The sequence below is a fragment of the Rhinolophus sinicus genome, linkage group LG09 (assembly GCF_036562045.2).
Source record: "Rhinolophus sinicus isolate RSC01 linkage group LG09, ASM3656204v1, whole genome shotgun sequence".
Classification (NCBI taxonomy): Eukaryota; Metazoa; Chordata; class Mammalia; order Chiroptera; family Rhinolophidae; genus Rhinolophus; species Rhinolophus sinicus.
Window position 1 is genome coordinate 87,822,565 of NC_133758.1, and position 10,879 is coordinate 87,833,443.

Sequence of the window (10,879 nt, forward strand, 5' to 3'; positions counted from 1 at the left end):
TCTTTTGTTATCGGTTTATATTGAGCATTACAATTTTAATAGGTTTTTCCTTTCTTAAAATATGTATACATTTTTTTGGCACCTTCTGTATATTACAAACCTAGAATAGATTTAAATTCCATCCTTTTTTCAAGATCAAGCTCAGCTGGTACCTCTTCTAGATTAAGTCTTCCCATCAGCACAATCCTAAATGATCCACAATACCTTTTGTAAGACTCCAAATCCTTCCTATCTGCTTTCTGATACTTACCTCTTTTTGCCATCCATGTTAATGATCTTTAGTCCCTCTCTGTCCTCCCCAGTGCAGTAGTGTCTGTTTGGTTAAGAGCAGTACTCTGGAGCCACGCTAGCCCCAACTCCTACTTCCCTATCTGGCCTCACATGAATGTATCAGAAATTCCATTTTCTTTAACTCAGCTTAATCTCTATTTCAACTCCTCATTCCACCCAATGACAGAAGCAGCTATTTAATTGATTCCAGGTGTTCTCCATCCATTCAGTGCTCTCTCCCACTTCCATCAGGGAAAAACTGCTTCCTGGTATTGCATCTATGCCGCGGAGGTTGGGAGGGTTGCCTGCAGTTGTCACCAGGCCTCACTGACATTGTCTGAGGAATAACTCCCCTCATGTGCATCCTGCCGGTGACGCCCATTCACCTTGGGCTGGCCGAGCTGTCTGCACTCTCATCCGCTGCTGTTCCTCATCACGACACCTCTAGGTACGGAGACCCTCAGGGTTGTTGCTTGCCCTTCCTGGTCATTTTTGTATCATAATGAAAAAAAGTACAACCTGCTCTTCTTATGACCACTTAGACATACACCATCTTTCCAAACCCATATAAACATGTGTAAAAAAAAAAAGCTGAATAACTCAATGCACCTCTACACACACACACACACACAAAGTACGAGGGGACTTAAAGGAATATTTTCTGTAACATTTCTTTTTCAAGACCAATGTTTAATATTTGTTTGTTAAAGTCATAAATGTAGTCATGTTAGTTGCAGGTAACAGTCTCCAGCCCCATTTTTTTCTGACATCACATTTAGCCCGTAGAGTTTGTTCCAGTGCTCCTGGTATTTCTCTAAACAATATGCTTCATGAGCTCTTTGTTTTATCAATTCTCGATATTTTCCATTAACTTTCTGATATGACAGATGAAAATTTATGTCACTTTACAATCACCCACCTCCCCTTCTCTAATGGTGTCAATTTGTATGACTTTCTCTTTTCTTTGTTGGCTACTAGATACTACTTGGATTCCTTGGTCTACCCACTACAGATAGCATTTTTTAATTTGCCACTTGGTATGTTAAGCTATTGGCTATCCTAGTCTTCTCACTTCTCCATTCCACCTTTCCCCTTAACTTCTATCATACTTACTCTTAACTTTGTACTGTCAAGATAGATAAATCATGTTTGCCATTTTGTAACCATCATGTGGTCTCCTGTGTTCTGTCAATACATTGTTCTAGAAGTTAAAAATAAAAAAAAAGTTTATATTATTATGACTATATACATATTTTTCCAATGCAGAAGCATCAGTAAGATAACATTTATTTTCTTGTTCTTTTTTGGTTTATTCTATAATTGCCTTATCGCTTACTCTCTTCTTATGAAAAATATTTGTATGTGAGATTTTCAATGACCTTGAGAATTTCTTTTTCTTTCACGGGAAGAAATATTCATTGACAGGTTTATTTTGGTTTTAAAAGTTAATAACTTCGTAAAGTTTTGGCAAAGAGTTTTTCTTTCAGTTTTATTGAGATTACAACAGATACACAGCACTAAGTTTAAAGTGTACAGCACAATGGCTTCCTTTTTATGAATGTTGCTTTTTTAGAGTGTTGCTTTTCAATCATCACCAGACCCCAGGAGGTTAGAATTTAATGCTGTCATGGTAACCTTCCCTCTATTTCTCCTTCCTGTCCACGTGGGAGCAAATCAAGTGGGTTGCTGAGGCTTGGTATGAGCAAGACCTGTTGTCTGTGTTTCCATTAGTCATGTTCCATGAGGAGAACAAGAGTACATGCACTTCATTTTGTGGCTGAAAAGTGTCAATTGAGCTAAAACCCCAACTATGAATTTGAAGATGAAGAGATGCACAATTGTTAAGAAAATGAAAAAAAACACACAAACTGTGGTGATTACACAACTATACATATATGCTGTACCACGTATAGAGTCAGTCTCACTTGTAAGGAAGGAAGTAAATACAGCTCATTATCTCAAACTGCCAAAGATTGTTAATTTCTGTTCTCCCCAATTTTTCAGCTGACCTGTAGGTGCTTAAAAGTCAAACGAGACTCGCAAACTGGACTCTGCTTACCTGCTTTCCCTGCAACTACCTCTGACAAACCCAATCTGGCTGAGATTGAGCAATTCGATAAACCCGAACTGAAGAAGGCTGAAATGCAAGGGAAAAATCCACTGCCTTCCAAAAAAATGGCTGAAATGGAGAAGCAAACAGGCGAAGCCTAAGCAGGCGTGCAGCCAATAGGCCCTATACACGCCACAAGCATTGGCTTTTTATGACCTCTTTTAGCCATTTAACTTTGTTAAGATGCAAGGAGGTTGGATTCGATTAAAATGGCTGTGCTGTTCCTTCTCACATCAAAGAATCGAGAACTACTGATGGGAAAACTTACTTCTCCAGGCAGGTCTGACTGGTAGGGAAGGAAGACTACTTTCACGTTGGCGAAAAAGCAGCTGGGTGGGATCACAGTGATTTTCAAGTAAAAACCAAGCTGCTCCAAAGTGTCCTGCAGACTGTAAAATGCGATTTTAATCAGAATTCTATTTTATTGTTGTTGTTTAAATGATTTTAATTACTGGCATGCACATTTTTTTTTAATATCCAAATAAAGTTTTAAAACATGAAGGGGAAAACAAGTCAAACAAACTGGCTTCTCAGCCATGCCTCACTACTTCACACTTCAGCATTTCTTAGGGACAAGAATTGATGTTGACACAAAGATAAATCATAGCTGACAATACAACACTATAGGTTTTGCTGTAGTTTCAGTGTCTGGGAAGGTGGTGACTTGTAGAGCATCAAATGACCCTCAGTGGATTCCATCTCCCTCTTCTAGTCTCTTTGTGAGCACAGGTCAAATTAATCTCTAGAAACCTCAGTTGCCTTATCAATAAGACACAGATAATAATCAGATTCACATTGTAGGGGTACTGCAATAATTAAATGAAATAAGGCCCTTAGCACAAACCTGGCACTTGATAAGCTCGCAATAAAAAAATAACTATCATCATTGTCACTATTCTTTATATTCTTATACGGCCCGACTTCTTCGGGCAGTTGCTACTGTAGTCCTTTAAATCCCAGTTTGTTTAAAGTAAGCTATGCCTTAACTATGCTATCTAAACTCATGAAGCCTGTATTCATAAACTATAGGCATGTACTGCAAGCTTCCATACGTAATAAGAAAAGTAAAGGTACATTAGATATGGTTCACAGAAATTGAGTGTTGAGTAAACTAATTTCATTTACATATACAGAGCTAACTACTCCCTGGAAATATTCTACATACCAAGGCAAGTCTCTCAGCAAAGTATTCCATTTCCTTTAAAACACTTGATGCTATATTAGAGTCAATACTAATGATATAATCACGACTGCAATTTACTGGCAACTGTTTTCCAGGCACTATATACTACCGTGTTTCCCCGAAAATAAGACCTAGCCGGACCATCAGCTCTAATGCGTCTTTTGGAGCAAAAATTAATGTAAGACCCGGTCTTATTTTATTATAATAACACGGTAGGTGTTTTACAATATGATTTCATGTTATCATCACAAAAATCTTACAGTGTAGGCATATTAAGCACAGAGAGAGAGAGAGAGAGAGAGAGAGAGAATCAGATGTTAAGTTATATGCCCAACATCAAACAACTAGTATATGATAAAAATCAGACTGTAAACCAAGTCCATGTTACTGCAACACCTGAGTTTCATTTCATTATCTACATTCTTACAACCTCTAATTGATTCTAAGTATGTGTGTTAGCCACTTAAGAATCTCAAAGTTTTAAAATGCCTATGCATTGTATGGCTTACAGTAGCCAAATCCCATTAAAGTAGTATGGATGGAGTAATTGAAATGATTTTTTCTTTTGTGTGCTTAGCACATACTTAAGAAATGTTGGTAGAACAAAGTTGAAGTAAATCTGCCACTGGAACAAATTTTGAAAACCAGAAATAACTGGACTTCCTTTCCCTCCAGAAGTCTTCTTTTTACTGATAACTGAGAAGGATAATAGAAGAATCCAAAATGGAAAAGAGACTGGTAATGAACCTTTAAATGTTTTCCGAATTCCTAGTTATTGGTAATGTTATTTGCTAATTTTGGAAGAATCAATTCCTGATCTCCTGAATTTAGTCGGCTAGAAGAGAAGAAATCATTGAACTGCTACTCAAATTACTTCCTTATAATTAAAAATTCATTTACCCATAATTCTATTGAGTCTTCTTGTGGCTCACCTAGCTGTAAAATAATATTTATTATTTTATATATAATTGTTACTCCAGGTAATTGCATTCAGGATACTCCTGACTGGGATAGCTTTATGGCTGATTTTTATATATTACTAACAATAACTCATGGCCTATATAAAACAAGCAGGGTGGAAGACTGCAGACCTTTTTACTTTCTGTTTAGAGAATAAACATCTAGACTGAAATATCAGACTTTTCCATGGTTTATGCCTTAGTGGCTTCAGATTTCCCTTAAACTTCAGAGATAATCACCAACAGTACTAGATAGTGTTGGATATATAGTGCTAGCTATTTCCCCAGACAAGAGCTTCTGATTTCTTTTAAATTCTGTTATAGGATATGAAAGTCATTTCAAAGTTTAGTGTAGTCTCCCAGGCTTTCTTCTGGCTTGTGAACCAGATCCCCTCTAGCTAAGGTCCTGGACAAAACTCCTTCTCACTAATAACTTTAACCATGCCCCCCTCTCTGTCTTGATTCCCCTTCCTACTGAAGTTTTCACCAGTCATTTTACCAGAGTATCTTGAAATACTTTTCTTTATGCATTCCTTGCTTATTGTTCCCTTCAGACAAATGTACTGAAAACTTCATGGAACTTGACTGTAAGATTTCACAACTCACCAATTAATTAATTAGCTGTATACATAGTTCTTAACATATCAAAACTATTGGTATAAATATGGGTATATGGTTATAGAGCAATTAAACATCTCTGGAGTCTTCTTATGAAATTGCTCTGATCAAATTTATAATCCTTCATGGTAAAGTTTGTTTCCTCTTCTATCTTTATCTTTTATCTTCTATCTTTATGCTATGCTCAGAGTAGAAGCTCAAGAAGAAATTTCTAAGCTCAAAAGCTTAGAAATTTCGTTACTAAGGACATACTATATTAGGGAGTTTATAAATATGCCAGGAAACTTATCTATACATGTATTTCTTATTCTTTTAAAGATCAGATGTTTCTGTATTTTTTAATAAGAAACTTACCTCGAAGCAAATATGTTTTGATCTTATCAAATGGCTTTGACTAAAGATTCACCATAGTATTCCTTTTTCTAAGAGTTACTCTATTTTAATTTTGATGTAACTATTCAATAAGGGAAGTATTTCTCTGTACCTCCACTTTGTTCTCCTCAGGTAAATGCAATATCATAACAACTCAAAGCAAAATAAAGACTTAAGAGGTATTGTTTGATCCCACCCATGAGACTAAATTAAACCACAAGGGAAGTATATAAGAAGGATATTCTCAGTGAAAGATAAATTGGGAAAGAGGCTGCTTAAAAGATCTCAATATATTCACCAATCAAAGAGGAAATGATAAAAAATGGAGGTGAAAAATAGGAAATGTTCATTCATTCAATTAACATTTATTACCTACTATATAATCAGGTATTATTTTAAGAAATGAGTATAAGGTAAAGAACAAAACTGATATGTTCCCTGCCCTTAAGAAATTTATATTCCAATAAAAGATACATTCACAGGTAAGCAAATAATATTTAAACACAGCTTTGTGGTGAATGTAATGAAATCACAAACTTGGTACAATTATAGAAAATTTAGGAAATAACCTGCTTAGTTATGGTGATCAGGAAAGCCTTTCTGATGCAGAGACATCTAACTTGAGAACCATACAATGAGAAAAGCACAGTTATGCAAAGAGCAGGGGAATAAATACTCTAGTGCAGAGGTCAGCAAAGACTCTATAAAGAGACAATGAATAAATATTTCATGTTTTGTGAGCCATCTGTTCTCTTTTGCAACTACTCAACACTTCCATTGGAGCATGAAAACAGATATTGACAATGCCTAAACAAATGGGCATGGTTGTGCTTCAATAAAACTTTATTAACAAAAACAGGCAGTGGGCCAGATTTGGCCTATGATTTGTAATTTGCCAATTACCATACCAAACATGGTATGGCTAAAGTAGAGTAAGGAGGAGGAGAGGGGCATAAAATGAGCTAAGACATAACCAGGGCTCAGATCATTCATGACTTTGAAGGCCAGGATAAGGACTTTGGATTTTATTTAAGCCATTTCTAGTTGTAAGCAGGGTAGTAACATGGTGTTTTTTGTGTTATTAAAACTCATTATAATTCCTATGTGGAAAATGGATTGGAAGAACATTGAATAGTTCTGGAGATATCATCATGGCCTACATTCACATGGTGGCAATGAAAATGGAAAGAAGTGGATGTATTTGAGATGCATTTTAAAGTGAGGATCCTACTTGATGCGTTGGATGGAGGAGGTGGGGTCATAAGAATGAAGAGAGGGGAAAAGTAACTTTGATGCTCAGGTTTCTGGCTAGAGCAATTAGATTGACCATAGATCGTCAAATTGGGCTAAATTATAAATTTAAAACATGAAGACTAGAGGGAGAAAAGCCTAAAGAGTTGGGTTGAATCCATGTTAGAGAATATCTTAAGTAATGAGCTAAGGAAAGTGTATTTGTTTTAGTGAAAATTAGGAAATTACTGGCGAGTTCTGAAGAAGAGCACACTGTGGCCAGAGTTCTGCTGTAAACTGTGTTGTATTGGGTAAGTTAGAGATATGTCAGGAGTCAGAGAACATTGTTAATAAATTATTAAAATCATATAGAAAGAGATAATGAGGAGTTGGTCCAGGGTTATTGGTATTAGAAATGGTTAAGAAAAGTAAACTCAATATGTCTTTTGGTTGGAGAGAGACATACATATATGTAATTTGAGGCTGTTTACAATAAATACAAAATAATTTTAAACATTAAAACATAAGAGCCAAATTTTAAAAGGAAATATTGAATAATTAGACTAAACTAGACTAGACTAGACTAGAAAGTTAGTACAACTGAGTGTAAAAATTAGCTCCGATTCTCTGACAGACAAGATAAATAAAATAAAAACTAGGGGAATGAGGTGAAATGTTGAATTATGTAGCTCCCATCTGATATAAGGAGATATGTCAGTTTTCCAGGGGAGATACATTGAATTATAAATGAAATAAATCTCACAGTCTTTTATATAAGGAACATTAAGACCACAATAAACTATACCATAATAGCTATTTGATAAAAATACATATATATAGTCCTCATAAGCAGTTTCTCACATCAAAAACTCAAAATTGAAGACATTATACCATATCACGGTGATGATATTTTTACAGAAAGTAGGAGTAATGAAATCCAAATAAAAAATTTTGCAGTGACTTGATTTGATTCAGAAATAAAGCTTAGAAAATAGGAATAAATGGTTAGTGGTTCCCTTAGACATCCCCCACCAAACTCTCAGCACATTAATAACATCAAGTCTACAGCACTAGAGACAATATGATGGATAAAAGCTAGGGATTGGACTTTGGAACCAGACAGTCTGAGTTCAAAACCCATTTGCTAGAGACATTAATGGAAGCAGTGTCAGCAGAAGGGCTGTTGATGCAAAATGGCAAACTGTTCATGGGACTCCTGTAATCAGGAAAGAAAGTCTCCAGCATAGACTCTGTTTTCAGCTGGCAAAGAGTTCAAAGTCAATTGCCTGATACATTAACTATTAAACTACTGCCTAGAGAAAGAAATGAATAAGACATGGCTCCATAGCTGGGTTTCTCAGTTTGATTTTGAAAAATATACTTCCCTATTTTAGGGTACCAGATGAATTTAAATGTGAACGTACTCATCATTAATCTAGTCTAAAATGATTTTCTTCTCGATTTTTAACTAGTGCTTCTATGACGTGTTACCAACTTGCTATTTTGCTAAGGCAATTGGGCTTGCTGCACCTAATTTTAATTGAATTTTTGACCTTTAAGGATCCAGTTTAGCTGAACTGATATCTGATTAGGAGTATTTTTCAGTGGACTTATTAGTCTGGTTTATTATTTTAAGATTGCAGAGTCATGTTGAATAAGATTACCTTCAGTCTTTTGGCAAGTACATACAATGTGAATTTCTAATTACACCCAGGAGGAATGGAAGGAAAACACATTTATTAAATATTTTTAAAGGCTGTTATCTTGACTATATGTAAGTAGTTTCGAAAAACCCACCAAATTCCTAATCTTTTGATTCAAGAACCACTAGGTGAAAAACAACAGCTGTGAGCTTTGCTTTCCTTCCAGAACAAGTTATCTTTGCTTGTTAATAGAATTTGCTGATGTTTAGACTCAAGCAAGAGTTGATGTCAGTTGACTTCATCTTGTTTTACCCCTACCAATTCCTGCCCCTTCCAACATTAGCCATCTTGGTTCTAGCTTCTCCAGTGGATATCCATTGCATGTCCTTACCTCTCTGTCTTTGCTTAAGCTGTTCCCTCTCCCTGGAATGCCTTCTATCCTACCCTCTCCCATTTAGGGACATTTCATTTCATGCTCCCATAGTACAATGTTCACTCTGTTATAGCATCTGTTATATGTCTTGCTTCCCTGACTTCTTGATTTCTGCTGGTGCAACAACTGTGAGTCATTCAACTCTGTATTCCTAGCATCATATTTGCTTGGCAAATAGCAAACATTAAGTAAATGTTTATTGAATTAATTCTCCTTATGGCATGTGTAGAAGGTTGGAGGGTTGCAATATTGTATCCTTTTTCCAGTAATGTGCCCACTTCTGACTGACTATACAAAGAACTAAAATTAGTTTCCCATAAGATTTCATTCTTTTTATGGTTGAGTAGGATTCCATTGTGTATGTATACCACATCTTTATCCATTCATCCATCAGTGGACACTTAGGTTGTTTCCATGTCTTGGCTATTGTAAATAATGCTGCAGTGAACATAGGGTGCAGATATCTTTTTGAATTAGTGAGTTTCCCATAAGAAGTAGCCTTCTGGATAAACGAACAGAAACACAAAGACTGAACTCTTAAAGATGCAACATCATGAAACATAGAGGACAGTAATTAGATTCAGATACAGGGGATTAGTATTCTCTAATGAAACCATGATTATATTACCTGGTTTTGAGAATTGCTTAAGATCCTCTCTAGCCCATCAGATGGTGCAGAACCTTGTAATCCTGCCTTTGCCTCCATGATGGTGTCTCTTCTCATGCAGTGCCAAATGCTTAATAACCCAGGACCTGGTAACAATGTAGACTGAAAACATTTTAAAGAGTGATTAATATGAGTGTGCTCAAATAAAAATATATGATTACAATTAATAAAGAAGTTAGAATTCCCATGAGACAACAAGAAAAAAGAAGCGATCATAGCAGTAAGATTTCCCAGATAAATAACATGTAAAAAGTAAGCCAATGGGTCAAGGTGGAAAGAAGAGACTTTGCCCTGCAGACAACATAGTTTTCCAAGGTAATATTTACAACAACAGCTGTGTTCCAGAGGATTTTCTAAAGTTCTGGATTCTGAGGCCACAAAACAGTAAAAAATTGATACATGCACTTGGTATAGATGTTATCCAACAATTCTATAAACATTTAGTAATCAGATAACATGAACATGGTACTATCCTAGGCCTTCTCAAACACCTACAAAAAAAAGTAAAAATTGGTAATTCCAGGAAAAAATTAAAATCTACAGTCAGCAACCAAACAAATCAAGAGTTACAATCTAATCAAAAGTCTTTGACAACCTGTAGCCAATGAAAGAAACAGAAAATTGTGCAGCAAAGCAGAAGGGCCCATTACTTCCCGGTTCATGCCATTACCTTCCAAATGTTTTATTGGTAAGTTGACAAAATTCTGAAACTTCTCAATGATGCTGCACATGGAGAAAAGAAAATTTAGTGGGCATTATCATTTTCTTCCAAAATGCAAGGAAAACAAATGGCTGAGAGAAACTGGTGATACCAAGAAAGAATGACTGAGTTGACTCTTTAAGGGAATGGAGGGAGGCTTTCTGCCCACACAGAAATCAAAGTCCAAGGGAGTCCCTCACAAGAAAGGAACAGACCCTCCAACCAGGCAACTGATGTGAAACAAGACACTGCATAAAATCTCCAAAGAAAGAGCAGAGTCTAGGTATCCAGACTGCACAGCACCTCATCCAAGTTTCCCTTCCCTCTTTCATTCCCTCAGTCTAGAAAAGTGAATGGAACACAAAATACCTAACCCTCAGAGGGAAAATAAAATCTCCAAAATTGTAGGAACAGAGTCAAATAGTCACTCCTATTCCGTCTGCCCAGAGCCACCCAAGCAATCTCAAGATGGAAAGAGTAGCCCAGAAACAATGCAAATATATTACACACTGTATTAGGATTCTCCGGAGAAGCAGAATCAATAAGGTGTGTATGTGGTGTGTGCTTGTGTGTGTACAAAGAGAGAGAGATTCATTTCAAGGAATCAATTAAGGGTTTAAGGAATTAGGTCTTACAATTGTGGGGTCTGGCAAATCTGAAATTTGCAGGGCAGCCTGGAAGTCTGGAAATTCAG

The 10,879-nt window shown here is 36.2% G+C and overlaps 1 pseudogene; it reads left to right on the top strand.

Annotated features, from left to right (window-relative positions):
• Window positions 1-626: 626 nt before the first annotated feature.
• Window positions 627-2,481, top strand: LOC109446443 (thymosin beta-4; annotated as a pseudogene).
• The last annotated feature ends 8,398 nt before the right edge of the window (window positions 2,482-10,879 follow it).